Consider the following 25,425-nt stretch of genomic DNA (forward strand, 5'->3'; position numbering starts at 1 on the left):
TTATGTCTTCAATTAAGGACTGAGATCGAGTCATTTCAGCGTCTAACAGGTCATCGCTTTTGTCTAATAGTTTTTGAATATGTTCCATAGCTTTCTGTTGTTCAGTTGCAATTTTAGCAAGTGTTTTGTAGCTGGGTTTGGAACCACAATCAGAGTCATCTTCACTTGATGTTTGATAGTGAGTGGCGCGTGAGTTTACCTTGGCACCGCGTGCCATGAAGCAGTAGGTGGGAGTGGAGTTGTCCTTGTCATTAGCATCGGCGTTGGTGACGGAGTCATTGTCTTCAGTGTTGAAGATGGACTTGGCAACGTAGGCTGTAGCCAGACTTGCAACGCCAGAATCGGACTCCTCCTCAGACTCCACCTCCGCCTCCTCAGAAGCGGACTCCTCTTCTGAATCCATTTCCTTGCCAACAAACGCACGAGCCTTGCCAGATGAGCTCTTCTTGTGTGATGAAGACTTTGAGGAAGACTTGGAAGAAGACTTTGAGTATTTCTTCTTCTTCTTGTCGTCAGAATCATACTCCTTGCTCTTCTTTTCTTCTTGTTCTCATTGTCCCACTGCGGACACTCAGAGATGTAGTGGCCAGGTTTCTTGCACTTGTGACATGTTCTCTTATTATAGTCATGAGCAGAAGCTTCATCATTCCTTGAGCTTGATCGTGAAGACTTTCTGAAGCCTTTCTTCTTAGTGAATTTTGGAACTTCTTCACAAGCATAGCAAGCTCCTTTCCAATGTCTTCAGGATCATCAGAACTGCTGTCAGATTCTTCTTCAAATGAGGAGACAGCTTTTGCCTTCAAGGCACGAGTTCGCCCATAGTTGGGACCGTAGATGTCTCTTTTCTCAGAAAGCTGAAACTCATGTGTTTTGAGCCTCTCAAGTATGTCAGACGGATCGAGTGTCTTGAAGTCAGGACGTTCTTGAATCATCAGGGCTAGGGTGTCAAACGAGTTGTCAAGTGATCTCAGGAGTGTCTTGACGACTTCATGCTTGGTGATCTCAGTAGCGCCGAGGGCTTAAAGCTCATTTGTGATGTCAGTGAGTCGATCAAACGTGAGCTGGACATTCTCATTGTCATTTCTCTTGAAGCGGTTGAAGAGGTTGCGAAGGACACTGATTCTCTGATCTCTCTGGGTTGAGACGCCTTCGTTGACCTTGGAGAGCCAGTCCCAGACTAGCTTAGATGTTTCCAAAGCACTCACACGGCCATACTGTCCTTTGGTCAGATGACCACAGATGATGTTCTTGGCAGTGGAGTCCAGTTGAACGAACTTCTTGACATCAGCAGCGGTGACACCTTCACCAGCCTTGGGAACGCCATTCTTGACGACATACCATAGGTCGACATCAATGGCTTCAAGATGCATGCGCATCTTATTCTTCCAGTAGGGATATTCAGTTCCATCGAAGACGGGGCACGCAACGGAGACTTTGATTATCCCTGCAGTCGACATAGCTAAAACTCCAGGTGGTTAAACCGAATCACACAGAACAAGGGAGTACCTTGCTCTGATACCAATTGAAAGTGCTAGTGATCGACTAGAGGGGGGTGAATAGGCGATTTTTATGTAAGTCTTCAAAACATGGAAGTTTCGAAGACAAACGATAGAAATAAACCTATTACCATGCAGCGGAAGGTAGACTACACTAAGCAAGCCATAGTCAAGTATTCAATGAAGTGAAAGCACAATGACTAATAGCAGCTAGGCAGTATAGATCAGGTAGGAAGATAGTGTGAAGCCAATCAGAACAATCAGTTACTCAGTGAAGACAAAAGATAATGCAATCATACAATGACTTCACCAAGGCCAACAGTAAGTAAAGGAATGGGAAGGAGGAAACCAGTGACTCGTTGAAGACAATGATTTGTTGGACCAGTTCCAGTTGCTGTGACAACTGTACGTCTGGTTAGGGCGGCTGAGATTCAACTCAGAAGACCGCGTCTTCACCTTATTCCCCTTGAGCTAAGGACACCCAGTCCTCGCCCAATCACTCTGGTAAGTCTTCAAGGTAGACTCCCAAACCTTCACAGACTTCGTTCACCGGCGATCCACAATGACTCTTGGATGCTCAGAACGCGACGCCTAACCGGCTGGAGGATTCACAGTCCTCAAGTGTAATAAGTCTTCAGATCACACAGACAGGAAGACTTCAGTGATGCCTAACACTCTTTGGCTCTGGGTGGTTAGGGCTTTATCCTCGCAAGGAATTCTCTCTCAAAGGCTTCGAGGTGGGTTGCTCTCAAACGACAAAAGCCGTACACTAACTCTGAGCAGCCAACCGTTTATGGTTGTAGGGGGTGGGCTATTTATAGCCACTAGGCAACCCGACCTGATTTGTCCGAAATGACCCTGGGTCACTAAGGAACTGACACGTGTTCCAACGGTCAGATTTCAAACACACGCGGCAACTTTACTTGGGCTACAAGCAAAGCTGACTCATCCAGCTCTGGATAAGATTTGCTCTCATTGTCTTCGCTCGAAGACATAGGATTTTGGTTGAGCATCACTTCAGTCACTCTGACTTTGTTCACTTGGACCCCACTTAACAGTACGGTGGTTCCTATGACTCAACAAAGAAGAAAAGGAGACAACGAAACAACTAAGTCTTCGCGCCCCATAGTCTTCACGCAATGTCTTCTCTTGTCATAGTCTTCAATGTGAATATCTTCACATACCACCATTGTCTTCAATGTCTTCATACATTTTTAGGGGTCATCTCAGGTAGATAAACCGAATCAATGAGGGACTACTACCTGTGTTATCCTATAATTCTCACAAACACATTAGTCCCTCAACCAGGTTTGTCGTCAATACTCCAAAACCAACTAGGGGTGGCACTAGATGCACTTACACATGCAGATCTTTGTGAAGGCTCCACCACTGCGCCAACTCAGCTGTCTGCCTGCCTACATGGCACCGCACGCATCCCCGGCCGAGGTGCGTGTCGAAACGAGGAGGAGCGGTGACGGACGGGACGGGCCTCGCCCCCGTCCCCGATAAAGCAAGAGGACACCTAAGCGGTGCATTAAATGCACCTTGTCTTGTAATACGAGGGATAACCTCATGCCACTGTAGACCTTTCCACCTCCTGTATGCCACTGTGGCAACCCCTTTTTCCTATAAAAGGAGGCCCGAGGCGACAAGGAGAGGGATTCGGCTCTTTGGAACCACACGCTGACCACAGCTAGTTCGAGAGCTCAAGAACTCTCAGAAATACACCCACCAAAGCAGGACTAGGGTTTTACGCATCCTTGCAGCCCGAACCTTGGCAAACGATCCTTGTGCTGTCTACTAGCCCTGCTCTCCTCGCAACCCTGTGCCTCGGCAACCGTAGTAGGGATTCTTGTGATCCCATAGGTGTCATTCCACACCGACATCCTTGGCGCGCCAGGTAGGGGGACGCAATTGTGAGAATCTGGTCTAGTAGTTAGCCTAGCAGTTCTTCGTCGCCATGGCCCCTAAGAAAAAGACGGCCACGGCGGTCGATTCATTGGGAGCCGAACGACCCGTGCCGGTGCGGACGAGCAGCGGACCGGTCGCAGACAGGACCTGGGCCGCGGCCCGCGAGCACCAGCATCGCCCAGGCAGGCGGAGCCTGGCAAGCGGCATCGTTCGCGCGCCAGACGACCGGCTACACGTTGCCGGATCCAAGGACGGAGCCGGGGCCCCTGCAGGCGGCGCGGGGCCCTCCATGGGCGTCGTTGTGCCGACTCCGGGCGGCGCGGCGACCTCCAGGACACCTACACTGGCGACCGCCGCGCATTCTTCCCATGGTGTGCGCGCCGAGCAGCGTCACCATGATGGTGACCCTGGGCACCGCCGTGGGAAGAGCCTTGTGCGTCATCGGTAAGATGAGGGGGTTCAGCACGCTCACCGAAGCGCTGGCGAAAATGGCGCGCATCCGCTGGGTCGTGACGGAGCTCCTTCTAACGTAGTTAGAAGTCGAAGCACACTGCGATCCACGCAGTTGTCGCCGCCGCCCACGCCAGCGGAAGCTTTGGCACGCGCACAGCTGCTCCTCGACTTACCTCCTGCTGCGGAGAAGCTCGACGAGCGGAGGGCCACCATCCGGAGCCTCGTCGATGTCGCAAACAAAGACGATCTGCGACCAGCAGGGCCCTCGGGCCAGCGCTCCACCGAGCCACTACATGCTAGCGCTGGGAGGACCGGGGGAGCTGCAGCCATGGTACACTCCCCTCCTCCTCGCCGGCCGCCGCGGGCGTCGGCCCGTCGCGACGATGCTTGTGAGAACATCTCCATAGCGTCGTCCGATCCGCGGACCCTCCGCGACCAGTGCCAGGTCCTTCGGGAGCGAGCTCATGAAGACGCTTGAACCACCTTCGAGCACCGGCGTGAAACACGCTGCCAGTCGGACAAGCGAGCGGGACCCCCTATGGACCACCCGTCATCAGGGGGCCACGGCGGCCTAGCTTACGAGGTGGGCTGCCCGGCTTTTACTCGTGAGCTGAGGCAGTTCCAGTGACCGTCCCACCGCATATTCAAGCCCGACGTTGGTGAGAAGTACACCGGCAAGACCCATCCGTCTGAGTTCCTCAGCATCTACACCATCGTGATGCAGGCCGCTGGGGCTCGCGACGACAAGGTGCTTGCCAACTATTTCCCGCTGGCGCTCAAGCCCAATGTGATGTCTTGGTTGATGCACTTGCCGGCAGATTCCATTTCTTCCTGGTCAGATCTGTGCCATGAGTTCGTTGGCGCCTTCACAGGAGGCCACCAAGCTCATGGCCAGGCCAGTGATCTGCATATCATTCCCCAGAAGGAAGGGGAGACCCTGCACAAGTACATCCAAAGATTCAGCCGGGTGCAGTACAACATCCTCGACGTTCATCCCGCCGCTGTGATTAGCATGTTCCACCAGAACATACGCAATTGCAAGATGCGCGAGGAGCTGGCGATGACCAAGGTTAAAGATGTGGCCGAGCTCTACGTTCTAGCCGATAGGTGCGCCCGGACTGAAGCGGGAAGGAAGTGCCCCCCCGAAGACGCCGGCACGGAAACCAACTCTACTGATGAAGACGCCGCCACCCCGACGAAGACGAGCCAGCATCGCAACAGGAAACGCAAAGGCAAGGCCATGCCTGCCATTGAGGAATCTGACAATACCGGTGCCGGCAAGAAGGTCAAGGCAGACGCCCCCGGCAAGGAGATTGCCGGGTGCGTCGCCTGCCGGGCCCTGGCGGCTACCGACAAGCCAGGAAGCTCTGGCAAGCAATACTGCAAGATCCACCGCACCAAGGGCCACGACCTCCAGAACTGCCGACAAGTCGAGCTGCTTGCTGAGAAGCAAAAGGCTGAGTACGAAAGGCGGGACAAGGAGAAATACCAGGACGGTGCTGAGGGATCCGGCAAGAAGCGTGGCGGCAAAGGAGGCCACCCGGGCAAGGACAACCAGCAAGAGAGGCCCGCCCGGGGCCGCAACAAGAAACAAGAAGACGACGGTCATGGCGAGGACGACAAATCTGGTGAGCAAGGGTTCCAGAAGGCTACGGAAGCCATGTGCGTCGATGGCGGTGCCTCGCTGCATACCTCTCACCGCCGGCTCAAGCAGTGGGCGCGTGAGATTACAGCAGCAGAGCCGTCGTTCGACGCTCAGAAGCCGCTGAAGTGGTCCAGCACGCCCCTCATCTTTGACGCCGAGGACCACCCTGACCGCACTACCGCGGTCGGGTGTTTTCCATTGTTGGTCTCGCCAAAAATACGCAAGCTCAGGGTGAACAAGATGTTGGTTGACGGCGGGGCCGGCCTGAACCTGATCTCGCCTGCCATGATCAAAAGGTTGCAAATCCCTGATGGAGACCTCGAGGAAACGGGCACATTTCAAGGGGTCAATCCAGGGAGGAGCCAGCCGAAGGGAAAGGTCACACTTCCCGTGGCATTTGGAGGAGAGTTGAACTACAGGATGGAGAGGATCGTGTTCGACGTGGCCGAGATCCCCTTGCCCTACAACGGGATCCTCAGCCGCCCGACATTGGCCAAGTTTATGGCGACGTCACACTACGCCTACAACATGCTGAAGATGCCCGGGCCGTTGACCATCATCTTCGTCCCCTCCGACAAGAAGGACGTGTTGATCTGCACCGACTAACTCTACTGGGAAGCAGTTGCAGCAGCTACCGTCAAGGCACCTGCTCCTGCCGCTGACGGCCCGGGAGGGAAAAAGGAGCCCGGCAAGACCTCTTGCACCCACTCCGGCAAGCGCACCTCCTCGGTGTGTTGTGCTACCGTTGAGGACGTGCCAGAGAACTCTACCGACAAGAGCAAGAGATCCAGAGCCGAGCCGCCGCAGACCAAGAAGGTGCCCGTCGGGGAGGATGGCATGGGAGGGGCCTTCATCATAGGCTCCACCCTCATCAGAAAATAGGAAGGCGCGCTCATCACCTTCCTGCGAGCAAATGTCGACGTGTTTGCATGGCAAGCGTCTGACATCCCCGGTGTTCCCAGGGAGGTGATTGAGCACCACCTAGTTGTCTGCCCCCACGCGCGGCCCGTCAAGCAGAAGGTCAGAAAGCAGGCTTTGGAAAGGCAGGAGTTCATCACAGAGGAGATCAGGAAGTTGGAAGCGGCAGGTTTGGTGAGAGGGGTGCTTCACCCGACGTGGTTAGCCAATCCAGTAGTGGTGCGCAAGGCGAATGGGAAGTGGAGGTTGTGTATTGATTACACAGATATTAACACGGCTTGCCCTAAGGACCCCTTCCCGTTGCCGTGCATCGACCATATTGTTGACTTCACGGCCGGGTGTGATCTGTTATCATTCCTCGATGCCTACTCAGGCTACCACCCAATCTTCATGACAAGAGAGGATGAAGAGAAGACGACATTCATCACCCCATGTGGTACGTATTGCTTTTTACGGATGCCTTTCGGGTTGAAGAGTGCCAGCTCAACGTTTGCAAGAGCAGTCCAAATTGATTTTGAACCTCAGCTCCATAGAAATATGGAGGCCTACATGGATGACATAGTGATCAAAACCAAGGACGGGCCAACTCTTGTGCAAGATCTGGAAGAGACATTTGCTAACCTACGCAAGATCAACCTCAAGCTGAACCCTGAGAAGTGCGTCTTCGGCGTTCCGTCCGGCAAGCTTCTCAGATTCTTTGTGTCGCAGCATGGGATCAAGGCAAACCCAGACAAGATCAAGCCTATTGAGCAGATCGAGGCGCCCAAGCGGATCAAGGATGTGCGTTGGCTCACCGGCTACGTTGCCGCCATGAGCCGGTTCATCTCCAAGTCCGCCGGGCGCGCACTTCCCTTCTTCAAAATCTTGAAGAAGACAGGCCCAATAGAGTGGACACTAGAAGACGAGGCAGCACTGTAGGATATGAAGAAATACCTTTCCTCCACGCCGATACTGGTTGTGCCTAAACCACAAGAGCCGTTGTTGCTGTATCTGGCGGCGACGAATCAAGTGGTCAGCATCGCACTGGTGGCATAGAGGGAGGTCGACGAGGAGGCAGCAATGGCGGCAGAACCAGCGGATGGCAAGCCAAAGATTCCCCCCGCAGGGCCTGGTGCCGACAAGGCACGGCCCCCGGCAGAGTCTGGTGCCACTAAGGCAATGCCCGCGCAGTCGAGTGAAGTGGTGCCAAAGAAGAAGATGATGCAGCACCCGGTTTACTTTGTCAGATCCCTCTTGCAGAGGACTAGGTCGAGGTATTCTGGCAAAAATTGCTCTTTGGCCTCCTTATGGCCTCGAGGAAGCTGCATCACTACTTCTAGGCCCACGAGATCACTGTCGTCACCCGCCTCCCATAGCAACGGATACTGCACAACCCGGACACAACCGGAAGGATTTGTGGAATGGGCCTTGGAGCTGTCAAGTTTCGGTTTGAAGTTTGAAAGTACCTTGACAATTCAGAGCAGAGTCTTGGCGGAATTCATCGCAGAATGGACCTCGACGCCCGACGAAGAAGTCCAGGAGACCACTCTTCCCGGCAAGGAAGCAGACCATGACTGGATCATGTACTTTGATGGGGCCTTCTCGCTGCAAGGCGCCGATGCCGGTGTGCTACTCGTCACACCCACCGGAGAACACCTCAAGTACGTGATCTAGATGCACTTCTCCAGGGAGATGTCTACCAACAACACCGCCGAGTACGAGGGATTTCTTGTCGGTCTCAGGACCGTGGCAGACCTCAAGTTTAAGAAGCTCATCATCAGGGGCGACTCGCAGCTCGTTATCAGGCAGGTCAACAAGGATTATCAGAGCCCATTGATGGAAGCCTACGCAGATGAGGTGAGGAAGCTGGAGGAACGCTTTGACGGTATCCAGGCGGAGCACGTCCCCCGAGCGGAGAGTGACATCGCCGATTACCCGTCAAAGCATGCCACATTCAAGCTACCTGTGGAACCAGGTACCTTTTTGCTGCGGTTAACTCAACCATCTGTCGAACCATCAATGGGGTAGAACAAGCAGAGGAAATCAGGTCCCGGCAAGTACTTTCCTACCGAGCCCCTGGGGCCGCCAGCAAGGATGCTGCCGTGGACACTGAGCCTGCACAAAAGCGACTGGCTCCGATAGGGCGTCAAGCCCTGGCCATAGAGACAGTCGCTCTCATGGCGTAAGAAATGCCTTTGGTCCTTACCGTCGAGCCCCAGGCTCCGTCATGGGCGCAGCATACCGTCCACTTCCTCCAAACAGGGGAGCTTCTTGAGGAGCAGGAAGAAGCAGAGAAAGTAGCCCGTCGGTCCGCCCTGTACCAGTTCGTCGATGACGTCCTGTACCGGAGGAGGCCAAACGGTGTGAAACTCAAATGCATCCCCCGGGAGAAAGGACTGGAGCTGTTGGCGAAGATACATGGGGGCATATGTGGCTCCCGCATAGGGTCAAGGCCCTTGCCGGGAAGGCATTCCGGCAAGGTTTCTTCTGGCCCACCGCCCTCCAGGATGCGACGACACTAGTAACCAAGTGTGAAGCGTGCCAGTTCCATTAAAAGAAGCTTCATCAGCCGGCTCAAGCCCTTCAAACAATCCCTCTCTCCTGGCCATTCTCGGTCTGGGGGCTCGATATACTGGGCCCTTTCCCCCGCGCTGTCGGGGGCTTTGAGTACTTGTACGTTGCAATCGACAAGTTCACAAAGTGGCCGGAAGTGGAAGCAATGAGGAAGGTGACTGCTCAGTTAGTTGTCAAGTTCTTCAAAGGACTGGTCTGCCGTTTTGGTGTGCCAAACAGAGTCATCACCGACAACGGCACGCAGTTCACAAGCAACACCTTCATGCATTACATCCAAGACCTCGGCAGCAAGGTCTGTTTTTCTTCCATGGCACATCCACGGAGCAACGGCCAAGCGGAGAGGGCAAATGCTGAAGTGTTGCGAGGCCTGAGAACGAAGACCTTGACAAGCTGCACAAGAGTGGAAGGCGCTGGATTGTTGAGTTGCCGGCGGTTCTTTGGTCGATCAGGACAACGCCAAATCGAGCCACTGGCCAGACACCTTTTGCCCTGGTATACGGGGCAGAAGCAGTTCTCCCCATGGAACTCATATACGGGTCACCTCGAGTGCTCTCTTATGATGAGCTTGAGCAAGAGCCGTTGCGCCAAGATGACGCGACGACGCTCTTTGAGGAAGATCGTCTTCGGGCGGCTGTGAGAGCGGTACGCTACCAGCAAGCCTTGCACCACTATCATAGCCGCAAGGTTCATGCCCGAAGCCTCGAGGAAGGCGACCTTGTTCTTCGACGTGTTCAGTCGGCCAAGAATTTCAACAAGTTGACGCCGAAGTGGGAAGACCCTTATTGGGTAATGCGAGTCACCAGGCCCGGCGCAGTCCGCCTGGAGACCGAAGATGCCGTCCCAGTGAGCAACTCCTAGAACATCGAGCATCTTCGCAAGTTTCACCCATAAGGCGCGGCTTGCCGGGCCTCCTGGCAAGCCACCTTTTGTACAAGCTTTGCCGACAAGGCATGTGACCCTTTGTACAAAGCCAGGCGTAGACCCTAAGCATAAATAAATGAAGCGCTGGCGCCCTAAGTTATAGCATGCATGCTAGGTCGAGTCTCTTCCTTGGTCAGGGTTGGTAGAGCTTAGCGGCGACTAACCCCTAGCCTAGAGGTCGAGTGTGCGTCTGTCTGTTCCTTTTTTGTCCTCCTTTGGTTCGCAGGACACGTGAGCACTTCTGATGAGCTACTCGGAAAGAAGGAAACGGACTGACGCCCCGACCCCGGCAAGCCAGAGTTGCCGGGGGCTGCAAGCACAAGGATCCAACCGTGGCAAGATGAGATTGCCAAGGGCTGCAGATCCAGATAAGTCTTTTATCCTCTGTCATGCATTTTGGAACCGGACTGGGGCATGTGAAACCTCGTTTTTATCTCTAGGCTGTCGTGCTCCCCTTTTTCCTATACCTAGGGATTATTCCCTAGGTCCGGATTTGGTCGTAGACGCGGCGGCAAGGGGGTGGGACGAGGAGCCTAAATCCCACTTCATCCCTGCCACCGCCAAGAGCGTGAGAATGGTTGAGTGGAGTGGGGGGCGGCAAGGCCGGTTGCCAGGCGAAAAACGTTTATCTTAAAACAATAATAAGGATTCGCTCCTTGTCACGGGATTTACCCACGAACGAAAAACTCGGCAATCATCCTTTTTTCATTAAAAAGATCCCATATAGGTACAGTTCGTGCGAGATGAAAAACATGAGCAAGGGGATTACAAGTTTTAAATTTAACAAAGGCCCGCAGGCTTACAAACTAAAAAAGAGATAAGATGCCCGTAATCCCTTTCTTGTCCCTCTCCTCAGGAGGCAGGTCAAGGAGGCGAAAGGGCAAAAGGGACGCCTAGGCGAGCTACGAGCAGCAGAAAGCACCAAGAGAACATCTCGGTGGCCACCCATGGGCGGGCTGGTGATGACGCTGCCGGAAAAGGAGCTGGAAGACGAGGCGGCAGGACCGAAAATACGCGATGAAGGCGTCGGTGCCCGCGTACTCCGAGTTGACGGCCTTGCCGCCCGCCCTCTTCCTCTTCCACAGCCTCCAGACGCCAGCCGCCCAAGGAGACAGCCCCGCAAGGTTCAAGGAGCTGGCCCTGCCCCCGGACAGCTTCTGCCGAAGGAGCGTCCAGGTGCAGATGCTATTGCCGCACCTGCCCAGGCGCGGGGCGTCCGACGCCTAGTCAGACTCGTCCCCACTGTCCGCCCCGTTGTCCTCCTCATCACCGTCGCTCGAGGACGAGCTTCCATCGTCAGAATCTCCATCAGAGGAGCTCTCCACACAACATTTCAAACGAGTTCCCAAGTCTCCGAAGACCTTGACGGAGAGCAGGTCGTCCTCCATTAACTTGAAGTAGAGGACGAGCCCCGCCGTCAGGCTATGGATGCGGGCGAACGTCTTCCATCCACGGTGAAGATACATAACTCGAGGAGCCGGGAAGTCGACGTCGACCCACGTGCCCCCGTTCCCGCAGCCCCTCATGTGCAACCTAAGGGTCTGGGGCGGGGCACGCTCCATCACCCGAGAGAACGGAGTGAGAAGATGAAGACGACGACGTGGGGGGCCGACGGAGCCTGATGAAGAACTCGCAAGGCTTGTCTTCAATGTGGCCCTCCATCGGGAAGGGCATCATTGGCAGGGCGAGGCTGGCGCGCTGCCCCGTCCTCCTCTTCCCCGAGCGCTACGGCCTCTGCCCCGGCCTCGCCCCCTCCCCCTTCCCCTCGCGGTCGGTTGCACCACCACGGGTTCAGGAGGGGGAGGGACGCGTTGTCGAGCGACGACCTTCGCCGCCACCGTCAAAGGACCAGGGTTCCCTTTCTCCATGGCGGATGAGATGAAGGAGCAAAAGCAGAAAGAGATAGAAGATGGAATAATGTGGGGTGCCGTTTCCCCTTTCTCCTCTTTATAAAGGAACGGGGTTGAGACTCGGCCGTCCCGCTCGGCCAATCCAGACACCGGAGGCGCGGGGAATCAGGACCGACCCGCCGCCCAACCAGCGGCGGCCCAGTTTCTCGCCTCCACCATTTGCCACCACAAGGACGCGTGGTAGACGTGCAAAACTAAGGGGACGGGTGAGGCAACCTCTCCCCACCCCGTGATCGTGAGGAGTGGACGTCTTGAAGACCGCACCCCGACTCCGCTTAGTAAATGAGCCGCGCCTCCACGCCTCCCTCTTTTTATGGGGAAGACGCGAGCCGCCTCTTTACTGCGATGTGACACATGCGTGTGGAAACCGTCCCACGCATGCCGCCCATGTCACGCACACCCTTCTACGCCACGCCTCGCGCGCGGGTCATGGGAGGCGGAGCGCGCGAAGAATCTTACCACGGTAAAAACCACCCCACCTGCCCGCGCACCGTTTTGGGCCTGGCCCAACAACGCGTCGCGCTTATGTGTGGCCCAGACCAGGGGGCTCCTGTTGGTGTACAAAAATAGGGGCGCATCTTTGTACCCCTATTCCTGTGCACGAGCAGTCAGAGCCGCGCCCACGGCCACACCAAGCAGAACGAGGGAGGTGAGCCAAGGTAAAATCGAAGCCCAAGGCAATCAAAGCAACGCCAAGGCCAAGACCACAAAGAGCAGAGGGACGAAGCAAGTTCCCCCGGCAAGACCCTTGCCGGGTGGCCTCAACGACCCCGGCAAGACTCTTGCCGGGGCAGCTCGCCCCACACCAACAGAGCGAGCCACTCTTGAGCCCACGGCCCCCAGTGCCATCATCAGCGTGGGGCCAGGACTCGGAAAGGCACCCTTGTGGTGGCATATAGATCTTTATGAAGACATATTCAAGATCAAATCAGAAGACGATGATTCTCGGCAAGATCCTTGCCAAGGAAGGCCACCAGACCCCCGACAAGATCCTTACCAGGGACGACAACACGCCACGGCGAGACCCTTGCCGGGCCACCCGGCAAGGCCCTCGCCAAAGACGCCGGCAAGGCCATCGCCAAGCCCACGTCGACCAAGCTTCCACCGCCGTTCACATGCAGATGCCAGCCCAACCAGCTGGGCGGGCACCTGCGTGGCAACATGCAGCTCCCAGACCAACTCATCAAGCGCCAGCGTGGCGGCATGTAGATTTTTGTGAAGGCTCCACCACTGCGCCAACTCAGCTGCATGCCTGCCTACATGACACCGCACGCATCCCCGGCCGAGGCGCGTGTCGAAACGAGGAGGAGCGGCGACGGACGGGACGGGCCTCCCCTGCCTACATGGCACCGTACGCGTATTGGGGAAAAGAGAGGGAGAGAAATGGAGCTCGTCCTCCCGCACATGCCGCCTCCTCATCTCCCCCGCGCCGCCGCCGCCGCCCCCCGCGCCGCCTACTCGCCCTCATCTCCTACCCGTCTGGCTCGTCGGAGCAGCGGCCGGCAGAGAGCTGCGGTGGTCCGCACTGGAGAAGCAGCAGCGGCCGACGGCGGCGGACACGATGGCCGTCACGGGCAGAGCAGCGCGAACCCGGCGCGGCTGCCGGGCACCATCTGGAGAGCCGGTGGCCGGTGGTGCGCGATCTGGGCGATTTGGAGGCGAGGCGACAAAGTTGACTAGGACGTCGACGGAAATCTTCATCGTGCCGCTTGGAGAGGTGCTCGTCCGGCTCGTCGACGATCCCCTCTTCTCGACGGATCCGCGATGGAGGTGCTCGAGGAGGAGCTTCTTCTCTGGATGCCATGGAGATCGTCAAGGTGCTCCCCCACTCCCCCTCCCTCTGTCTGGGTATTTGTACTGACCGCCTCCGTCCTCGCAGCGCCTGAGATCACCGGCCCGAGCAAGGTGCCACCGAGCACTGCTCCTAGGTCCTCGCAGCTAAGACACATACCCTCTACAGTTAGATTGGTACAATGATCTCTGACTTGGTGACTTGTGCTACATCTGAATTTTGCAAGTAATTGAAAATCTGATCTCTCCTGTTGTACTGCGAGCTAGAAAGGTGGGTATCTTAATTCAGAATGTTATTAGAATCTTATGGACTGCCATTTACTTGCACAACATATGCAGTCATCTTATTTGATCCTTCACTGTCATATCACGTCAGGCTGGGGGAATTGTAACAGGAAAAAACCTGGGTTGTCTCTCCTGATTGCAATGATTTTAGCCCACAATTTTCATTTGATTGATGTTCTGAAGTAGCTTACTCAAGTCCAGGTTCTCCAATGATGTGCAGAACTCTTGCAGGCACCTTTGTAATTGCAAAAATTAAGACAAGCTATGAAGGGACCTTTTCTTGATCCCTTCATAGCTTGTCTTAAGTTTTGTTATGAATCTGTTCTTGCACTAATATCATATCATCCTAAATGTGAAACCCAGCTACATGAACTAAAATTTCTCATATCGAAAGAGTCGAGAAGGGAAGCTACTCAATATTATGTTAGGCACTTTGTCATGGTTCGTCCTCAGAAGCTTCTATACATCGCCATTGGTAGCTGGTACGCATTTCGGATCTTTGTTATGGAGGGAATTCTCTCGCTGATCTTTTCCATTTGATGTAATTCATATGGTCATATACTCTGGTTTAGTGGTTGAAATTAGGACTGCTAAATATACTTAACTCGGTTACTCATTAGGAGTGCCAAATATACTTTATCATGCAGAACTTCTTGCCATAATACAACTATGTAATATATATACGATAATATGATAGTTCGTCCTGATGTTTACACTCGCATGATGGTTTCCTTTAGTGTTGTAATTGAAGTTATCATCAGTGTCTTGGTTATACTGAAGTTTGCCATCTTTCTGAAATATATGCAGTTGACTGTTGCAAGGACACGAACCATATCACAGTTGCAAGAGAGAATTCGATATTATCATCGGGTTTGAAGGAAAGATGTTGCATGGCCCTCTTGTTTCAATTGTGTCCTGGTAGTGATTTAGAGGGCACTGACATCAAAGGTAATGAATCTCCATTTTGGTTTTTGGTATTCTTCTCAGGTATATAATAAATTGTTCGGTTCCTCCAATTTTCTTCTTGTTATTTTTCTGAACACAGTCGCCCCTTCCCCAGTTCTGTAAGGATGTGCGGTTTCTGTTGATGACCTCGTGGTTGATTGCAGCTTGACGGAACACAGTTTCATCAATAAATATGTCCGTGTTGCTACCCTGAGAGTTAGCTTGTTTGGTAGTTGACTCATGATAGTTCTTTTCCTTTTAAACTGTTTTTTGATCAGTAGTTGATAAACCATGTGCAAGATTGGGAGATTAAATAAAGAGCTAGGCTGAGGTTTCACCGCTCAGCCTATCAGTTTGTGTTTGGCTGACAGAAACAATATTGTTTGGTTTATACAATGATTACCTGACAAGTTCATCTTCCTCTTTGCAAATATTACATAATAAGTAATGGGACTGCTATATTTAATTCTTTCATGGCAATCAGGCTAGGCACATACAAGAGCGCACACCTCCGCCTTAGGAGTAAGAGGCGTGTGACATGTGTTTTAGTTTCTAATAGAAACACAAAATATGTCTATTTCGCTCGTTAGATAATTGTTTTTCATTGTGTGCGCGCGTTGCACACTCATGTCATGACCGTGAATGGAAATGCACAAAGCAAATGCATTATGACCCGATGTTGTAATTTATAGCACCTATTGGTCTGGTAAGATATGCGTTGTTGCAAATACAGAAATCCAACACAATAATGTGCGGGAGAATAGCGCCTCCTTGCGCATTCCACCTCATCGTTTTTTACTGTGCTAGCGAGAGAGAGAAAAACTGAGAGGGTAAAAAGGGGTGGACACTACCTAGCGGGGACGCAATTGGGCGAGAGGAGGAGGCGCTTCTCCTGCTAGATCCGTGGCCATCACGTCGCCATCGACATCCACCCTCCTCAACAGATCGATCGACCGGACGTCGCCGTGATGTCTCTCTTTGTTGCGGATTCATGTGTGTTGTATGTTCAATCCAACCCTTACTGCAGGGCCTAGCGAAGGGAATGAAGAGGCACACCCTCAGCCACGACTCTGTCCTTCAGCTACAAAAGCTAGATAGATTGTAATCAGTTGCGTGATTGAAACAACATTTAGGTCATCACAAAGGGCTCAAAATGTTATTAAGCCAAACCATTGATTTTGTGTTATTACAATATTATGTATTAGAGATGTGATGTGATTCGCCATGTCCAGCTCATCCATTTGTATCTAAGTTCAACTGGCTAAAAAAGAAGCTAGATTTGGTACAAGTGTTTTTTGGGAGATATGTCCATGATAATCGTAGTAATCTTAGTTCTTGGCCTTTCATTTGGGAAAAAAGCTAGATCTATTCATGATAATCGTAGTTCTTACCTTTCATTATTTATCTTTAGGTATGCAAAGAGGTTGGCTTTGGTACAAGTCTTTTTTGGTAGATTAGTTACACTGAAATTCGATAAACATTTGCTGAATATACAGTATCACATGAATCCTTGTATTAGCTTGTTTCCAAATGCTCAGATTTATGAGAGGAGGATTTTAGATGGTTCAAATGTCCTGCCTCCTAGCTATAACAAGGATTATACATGCCTCTTGTTTGGCAGCTACACTCTTATAAATGACAGGATGGAAGGGAAGACAAGGAGGGCACAGGAAACAGTCGACAAAACATGGTTGAAGTTGTTGTTCTGCACCTCATCCAAACCATCTTTAGATGTATGTCTTGAGCTGAACCCTCACTTTTCTTGCAACCTTGGTATATCATGCCTCGATGTCCTTGGTAGTTATTAATTTGTTTCTATATTAAGTGACTTCGCTGATATAACATGGCATCTTTAGAAGCTTATAGGGTCTTCCTTTCTTGTATTACATGTCGCATAACCTTCATTGATAGAAAGGTGATCACACAATACTTTGTGTTCAACAATCCAGTTGTTACCTGTGTATATCTTGTGTTCTGTTAACTCCATCAATCTGAGTTTATGAAAATCCAGTTCCCTGTGTATATTTGTCAGCAAGTCCACTGTCATCTATTTCCTTGTTTAATAGATAATGTTACATATTTTTTTGCAAAACTGAGAACATTAAGTAGATGACATGAAAGATGAAACATAGCTCTATGAGAGTTGTTGGCCACTACATGTACTCCCTTTTTGGTAGTATTTTCTTTTACCTTCAGAGCTGAAAAGTGATGTTGTGCTAGTTGTAAGCTGACACAGAATCAACTTCAGTTTGCTAAAGAAAATTCTCCTTTTCTTTTTGTTTAATGCCGATCTTTATAAAGCACACGTGATGATGTTTAATCAGTTTGACTTTGACCATACTTTCATGTGATCCCTCTAGGTGTGCTTTTCTTTTCCTCCTTATCATTTTATTAGTAGTTTAGGTTGTAGATTTTTCCTGTTTTTGACAGTACCTTGGGTGGCTGCCAAATTTGCACCATTTTGTAGCATTTTTGAACCCATGCTCGTGAATTTTTTTTAAGTTGGTTTGGTTATGCACATTTAGTGTACTGTAATGCAAACCACATGTATGCATATTAGTCTGATATGACTCATGCTTGTTGTCCAAGGAGTACTGAGTTTATTGCATATACAGTTTCTTTATAACATGTGGCTTTTTGTGTGGTCATGAACAAATGTGTGTCTACTTCTTGGAGTCATCCATGTGGTTCACTTGTCTCTGTTATGTTGTTTGTAATTAAGATTTGCAAGGGCATGTGCTATTTTGCCTCATGCATCTCTCTCGCGTCCCTCTCGTCGTCGGCTTTGTGCCTCACGATTCCCGATTAGAGAAGATTGGGAGAATGTCATTATGTCAGTTCAATTGGAGAATAGAATGGTGGTGATTACTGATTAGGACAGAATGTCATTATCTCAGTACAATTAGAGAACAGGTGGATTGTGCATGAACCGATTAGTTGTGGAGTTTTAGGAAACAAAAGAGATGTCTTTTTGTGCCTGCTTGTGAGTTTTTGTGGTATGAAAAACATGTACGATGAACTTCTTTACTGAAATAATAGTTATATGTTTCTTTTCTACATCTAGAAATGCTCTTACTATGCACTAGAAGGCGCATTGAGAAGGCGCAGATCTACTCGATGCACGCTTCTGATGGATCGGTGCCTTCACCTCTTATAGTTTGTTCACCACATGATATGCCAAACACAATTTTTGATGGAATCTGGATGGTGTTGCACCTCGGCTTAGCGATGAACAAGGCGGTGCGCTCATGTTGTCTCCCTGGTATGGCCCCTCTCACTTCTGCAGCATTTATCTCAACTTATAAATATCCCGCGTTCTTAAGCTTTTGGCCATACTCAATTCTTTTACCTATTTTCCATGGAAACATCCGATCGGCATATCAGGGCTTGTTAATCTTGCAATGAGGCGCAGACCAATGGGCACTACAGCAGTATAATGGGAGACAGAGGTCCTGATAGAGTATAAGTAGTTCATTAATTGAATATATTCAGGGGTGATATGCCTTGCATTATGTTTGGCGCATGCATGTGTGGAACACTGTATGTCCAGTTGCTGATGATAAAAAACCAAGGTAATTGTAACTAAGCTAGATGAACTTACTGGCAAAGTAGATCATCTGAAAGGATGGCAACCACACAACCTGATTTCTGTGCTAAGCAAGCTTTATCAAACCCTTGAATGCAATGTATGAGATCTGTCCGGCATATAAACAATGCACTTGCTGCAATAAAATAAATCTCTTAAATATTCTTAAAGGATGTAAGAAGAAGAACCTAAAATATCAGTCTTTGTGTTGTATCCAAGTCATTGGATTGGAAATGGTTAGAAAACTATCAGATGATTTTAATTGCACACTGTCCAATAGACGTAACAAGACTAGGTACTTAGGTTGGTCAATATAACTCATTTTGTCATTCTATCGACTATAACTATTAATTATGATTCATTTCAATCATGTTTATACACAGCAAGCTTGTGCTGATAAAAGTCCTATGTCAGCTGATGGAGCACTTGCAGGTTCAAGTTTGTTTAAGATCATCGTGGAGTCACATTTGAAGGGTACAAACCTTTTCATTTGAAGTTGCCCTGCCCTCGAAGACATTGATAATTATGCTTATAGAGTGTTTCATCTGTTGTTCTCATGTTGTGCTACATACTGACTGCGCTTCTTTTCTTTTACATAGTTGCTGTTGATTCTGCATTTGAGGATAATGATGATGCTGAATACTTTCGTGTTTCTGTTTCAAGTATGTTGAAATTTTTAATAAATATTTCCTATTCAGAGCACCCTCCACTTCGTGGCTCCTTCATTTATACTAATGAAGTACTTCTTGGTGCACAATGTGATGAGCAATTGGCCTTGTATGCTCTGATTGCACGCGTAGCTGCTGACACCACCATACCCTTGAGCAATTGTTTTGTGAGTGATTTGCATGGCTAAGTCAGGTCTCCTTCTTAGCTTCATCTTGTGACTTATCTTGGTTCAAAATTACCTATGTGTCCCTGCTATAATAGCCTTCTTTCCATGATAATGATCCCACTCATACATTGGAGAAGATGTATTGGCTGTTTTCTTAGCTGAAAACAATGAGAGAATCTATCACTATGGCATTTCAATTAAATAAATTAATGTCTGTACATCAAGATTACCAGCCATGTCCTAATTTATTCAGGCGAAGGAGAAACACTGCTTGTAGATAATTCAAAGCTTCCTTCTTTGTACTTATGTTTTCATTTTTTTATAAACTATTTGCAGTTCCATCTACTTCTCATAGTTTCTGCAATTTTCAAATTTGAATTGTGTTATAGGCTTTAGTTCTTGTAACATATGGTACTCGATTGATCATCGTGTATATTGTGTAAACATAAAATGATGCACTGAATGCACTATGCTCTTTCCAATTGTTAATTGTGTTTTTCTCTATCCGCTAAGATAAAAATCACAACTCTCAAAGTTTTAACAATTAGTTATTTTTGTCACAGATTTCTGAGGCTTTACATTATGGATTCACCAATGCAGTTGAAGTAGCTCAACATCCTGTAGTTACATTTTTTCATGGTAGTAATGTTTGCTTAATGGTGGCTTAATAGAGCTAGATGTTTGCTAGAATACATTAAACGCCTCATTTTATACCTGGTAATGTATGTGTCATCGCATGTTCATACAAATGTAGTGTGCTAATGAGTTCACATGTCATGGAGCTGACAAAAACGACTGCCAGATGAGTGTGTCCTACCCTGGCCTGGCCAGTACATAGTAGAAGGACAGTACATGATATATATAGGAAAGTGAAAGATGCGCATCCCACCCGGTACCGCCCCAACTTCCTCTCAGGCGGCGCATGTATACACTAGGAAATATGCCCGTGCGTTGCAACGGGAGAAAAATAATATCTCAGCATTCCTCATATCCCCACACACACTCTTCCACGTCCTCTATGTGAACACATCGCCTGATCTATATTGTCGCTTATCCTCCTTGCCATCATCGGCGATGGTAGTTCAATCTTGTGTCTCTGAAACGACATGTGCGGCGGCCGTCAATAATGGGAGGAGATAGTCGGCAATAGTGCATGGCCGTGTCGGTTGGGTGTCGTCGGTTAGCTCCTCACCCATTGTCACCTCCTGCAGCGCATAAATTTTATTTTGTTTGACTGGCATAATTGGCACATAACCAGACATGAATGTCCCTTCATTAATAGGGTTTATTCTTTTTGGCTATTTTTGCGCAAAACCAACATATTATCTTTTATTAGCACATGCCCACAATTTTTTGCAATTATAGATTATAGCCAACAAGCATATTGTCTTTTATTGGCACGTGCAAGTTACCTCTGGCAATAATTTGTGGAGTGTCGCGTTCTGCACATGATTCTCGAGACAACTTTCATATTCTCACACAACCTTCTTATTTAACGACTTAGGGACATATAAAAACTTGTGTGATGTAGTATAAAATTCCAAGGTGAGATTGTTCCTATCATAATTGCAAGCTAGTTGAGTTGGCTTTGTCCGTCGGTACAATAGGGAAGGTTCATAGTTCAATCCCCTCGCGCCCTTAATTTTTTGCTGCTTTTCAGTGTGATAGAAAAAGAAATGCATCGTAGGCCCAGTTGGGGATAAATAAATAAAAATGGGAAACTACGTGTGGAATGGGTGAAACAAAATCTATACGTATATTTTTGCTTTTTCTTGGGGCAGCTGTGTGGGAGCTACTATATGATGCTAGTTGTGTCAAATAGCGCGTGGAAGGCACAGCCGATCGCATTTGGGCCAGCTACTGCCAGGCACTGATATGATCTGTGTTTGCAAGGCACGAGTAATAATCCAAAAAACGACTAGTTGAACAATCGAACACATGGCCTTAAAGACTCGACCAGATGTTGTTGGCCATGGCAACAAATGCCTATTGCTAACCAATGGCCGACGCGAATATTAAAGAACATACTGCAACATTAGATTTTTTTTTGATTTTTTAAATATGAATTGCCAAATATTTTTGGAAAATATAACATTTTGATATTACAAACAATATTTATAATATTCCACCCATTTTGGAAAAACATGAACAAAATTTGAAGCAACATCATTTTCTGAAGACATGAATCTTTGATAACAACACAATCATTTTTTGAAGTTCTACCGACTTTTGAAAATGGAACATGTTTTGAACATTCAGAACAATGTTATAAAATGTGTTTTTAAACACGGACATTATTGAATTTCGGAACATTTTACTAAAACAAGAAAAAAATTTGAATTTTGAATATTTTTTAAAATGTATTTTTTGGGAATCCCGAACAATTTTCAAAAATACAAAAAAAATATGTCCTAAATTTCGAAAGAAAATCAGAACGAGAGAAAAATATATTTTTTCCAAACATTTTTAAAAACGGGAACACAATATTTAATTGTAATATTTTCCAAAAATTTTACAAAAATAAAATGCTGATTTAAAAAAAATTATTACAAAATAAGTGAAAATAAAAATAAATTTGGAAGAAAAAACGAAACAGGCTTGCACAGATTTGGGGTCCGTGTGTGAATCTCTGACTATCTACCGCGTAGGGCGACAAATAGAGTTTTTGCATCTTCATGAGCGAGCAAATAAGTGGGCTGGCTTGGCTGGGCCACAGGGTCTGCGGCCCAAGTCGAAAATCTGGATTGTAATATAAAAAACAGACAGACAGACAAAAATTTAGTACCACCTCGGATAGAAAAATAAATTTCGACGGTGAACAGATGAAAATTTTGGCAAAACGCACCTTGCTTTATTACTAGGTATAGATGGAATCGATTTAGATGAAGTTGTTGGGGAACATAGTAATTTTAAAAAAAATCCTACACACAGGCAAGATCATGATGATGCATAGCAACGAGAGGGGAGAGTGTTGTCTACGTACCCTCGTAGACCGAAAGCGGAAGCGTTAGCACAACGCGATTGATGTAGTCGTACGTCTTCACGGCCCGACCGATCAAGCACCGAAACTATGGCACCTCCGAGTTCTAGCACACGTTCAGCTCGATGACGATCCCTGGACACCGATCCAGCAGAATGTCGGGGAAGAGTTCCGTCAGCACGACGGCGTGGTGACGATCTTGATGTTCTACTGTCGCAGGGCTTCGTCTAAGCACCACTACAATATTATCGAGGACTATGGTGGAGGGGGACACCGCACACGGCTAAGAGATCAATGATCAATTGTTGTGTCCATGGGGTGTCCCCCTGCCCCCGTATATAAAGGAGCAAGGGGGGAGGCGGCCGGCCTAGGAGGAGGGCGCACCAAGGGGGGAGTCCTACTCCCACCGGGAGTAGGACTCCTCCGTCCCTTATTGGGGTAGGAGAGAAGGAAAGAGGGGGAGAGGAACAAGGAAAAGTGGGCTGCACCCCTTGTCCAATTCGGACCAGAGGGGGGGCGCGCGCCTCCTTTCTTTTGGCCTCTCTCCTCTATTCCCGTATGGCCCAATAAGGCCCATACACTCCCCGACGAATTCCCGTAACTCTCCGGTACTCCGAAAAATACCCGAATCACTAGGAACCTTTCCGATGTCCGAATATAGTCGTCCAATATATCGATCTTTACATCTTGACCATTTCGAGACTCCTCGTCATGTCCCCGATCTCATCCGAGACTCCGAACTCCTTCGGTACATCAAAACTCATAAACTCATAATATAACTGTCATCGAAACCTTAAGCGTGCGGACCCTACGGGTTCGAGAACTATGTAGACATGACCGAGACACGTCTCCGGTCAATAACCAATAGCGGAACTTGGATGCTCATATTGGCTCCCACATATTCTACGAAGGTCTTTATCGGTCAGACCGCATAACAACATACGTTGTTCCCTTTGTCATCGGTATGTTAATTGCCTGAGATTCGATCGTCGGTATATCAATACCTAGTTCAATCTCGTTACCGGCAAGTCTCTTTTACTCGTTCCGTAATACATCATCCCGCAACTAACTTTTTAGTTGTAATGCTTGCAAGGCTTAAGTGATGTGCATTACCGAAAGGGCCCAGAGATACCTCTCCGACAATCGGAGTGACAAATCCTAATCTCAAAATACGCCAACCCAACAAGTACCTTCGGAGACACCTGTAGAGCACCTTTATAATCACTCAGTTACGTTGTGACGTTTGGTAGCACACAAAGTGTTCCTCCGGTAAACGGGAGTTGCATAATCTCATAGTCATAGGAACATGTATAAGTTATGAAGAAAGCAATAGCAACAAACTAAACGATCAAGTGCTAAGCTAATGGAATGGGTCTTGTCCATCACATCATTCTCCTAATGATGTGATCCCGTTAATCAAATGACAACTCATGTCTATGGCTAGGAAACATAACCATCTTTGATCAACGAGTTAGTCAAGTAGAGGCATACTAGTGACACTCTGTTTGTCTATGTATTCACACATGTATTATGTTTCCGGTTAATACAATTCTAGCATGAATAATAAACATTTATCATGAAATAAGGAAATAAATAATAACTTTATTATTGCCCCTAGGGCATATTTCCTTCACTCTCCCACTTGCACTAGAGTCAATAATCTAGTTCACATCGCCATGCGATTTAAGATCAATAGTTCACATCGTCATGTGACCAACACCCAAAGGGTTTATTAGATTCAATAATCTAGCTAGTTCACATCGCTATGTGATTAACGCCCAAAGAGTACTAGGGTGTGATCATGTTTTGCTTGTGAGAGAAGTTTAGTCAACGGGTCTGCCACATTCAGATCCTTAAGTATTTTGCAAATTTCTATGTCAACAATGCTCTGCACTAAGCTACTCTAGCTAATTGCTCCCACTTTCTATATGTATCCAGATTGAGACTTTGAGTCATCTGGATCAGTGTCAAAACTTGCATCGACGTAACCCTTTACGACGAACCTTTTGTCACCTCCATAATCGAGAAACATATCCTTATTCCACTAAGGATAATTTTGACCAATGTCCAGTGATCTACTCCTAGATCACTATTGTACTCCCTTGCCAAACTCAGGGCAGGGTATACAATAGGTCTGGTACACAACATGGCATACTTTATAGAACCTATGGCTGAGGCATAGGGAATGACTTTCATTCTCTCTCTATCTTCTGCCGTGGTCGGGTTTTGAGTCTTACTCAACTTCACACCTTGTAACACAGGCAAGAACTCCTTCTTTGACTGTTCCATTTTGAACTACTTCAAAATCTTGTCAAGGTATGTACTCATTGAAAAACTTATCAAGCGTCTTGATCCATCTCTATAGATCTTGATGCTCAATATGTAAGCAGCTTCACCGAGGTCTTTCTTTGAAAAACTCTTTTCAAACATTCCTTTATGCTTTGCAGAATAATTCTACATTATCTCCGATCAACAATATGTCATTCACATATACTTATCAGAAATGTTGTAGTGCTCCCACTCACTTTCTTGTAAATACAGGCTTCACCACAAGTCTATATAAAACTATATGCTTTGATCAACTTATCAAAGCGTATATTTCAACTCCAAGATGCTTGCACCAGTCCATAGATGGATCGCTGGAGCTTGCATATTTTGTTAGCACCTTTAGGATTGACAAAACCTTCTGGTTGCATCATATACAACTCTTCTTTAATAAATCCATTAAGGAATGCAGTTTTGTTTATCCATTTGCCAGATTTCATAAAATGCGGCAATTGCTAACATGATCCAGACAGACTTAAGCATAGATACGAGTGAGAAACTCTCATCGTAGTCAACACCTTGAACTTGTCGAAAACCTTTTGCGACAATTCTAGCTTTGTAGATAGTAACACTACTATCACCCTCTGTCTTCCTCTTGAAGATCCATTTATTTTTTATGGCTTGCTGATCATCGGGCAAGTCAACCAAAGTCCACACTTTGTTCTCATACATGGATCGCATCTCAGATTTTATGGCCTCAAGCCATTTCGCGGAATCTGGGCTCATCATCGCTTCCTCATAGTTCATAGGCTCGTCATGGTCAAGTAACATGACCTCCAGAACAGGATTACCGTACCACTCTGGTGCGGATGTCACTCTGGTTTACCTACAAGGTTCGGTAGTAACTTGATCTGAAGTTTACATGATTATC

The 25,425-nt window shown here is 48.4% G+C and overlaps 1 long non-coding RNA gene across 11 annotated transcripts; it reads left to right on the forward strand.

Annotated features, from left to right (window-relative positions):
• Positions 1-13,113: 13,113 nt before the first annotated feature.
• On the forward strand, positions 13,114-20,019 carry LOC123086673 (uncharacterized). 11 transcript variants are annotated; one of them, XR_006441056.1, is made up of 5 exons: positions 13,114-13,624; positions 13,687-14,365; positions 14,691-16,561; positions 17,893-18,090; positions 18,213-19,123. It is a non-coding gene; the product is annotated as an uncharacterized lncRNA (long non-coding RNA). The 11 variants fall into 11 exon arrangements; XR_006441061.1 differs by having other exon boundaries at positions 17,986-18,090; XR_006441054.1 differs by having other exon boundaries at positions 14,691-14,831; positions 16,450-16,561; positions 17,893-19,123.
• The last annotated feature ends 5,406 nt before the right edge of the window (positions 20,020-25,425 follow it).

This window comes from Triticum aestivum, chromosome 4A (assembly GCF_018294505.1).
Source record: "Triticum aestivum cultivar Chinese Spring chromosome 4A, IWGSC CS RefSeq v2.1, whole genome shotgun sequence".
NCBI lineage: Eukaryota > Viridiplantae > Streptophyta > Magnoliopsida > Poales > Poaceae > Triticum > Triticum aestivum.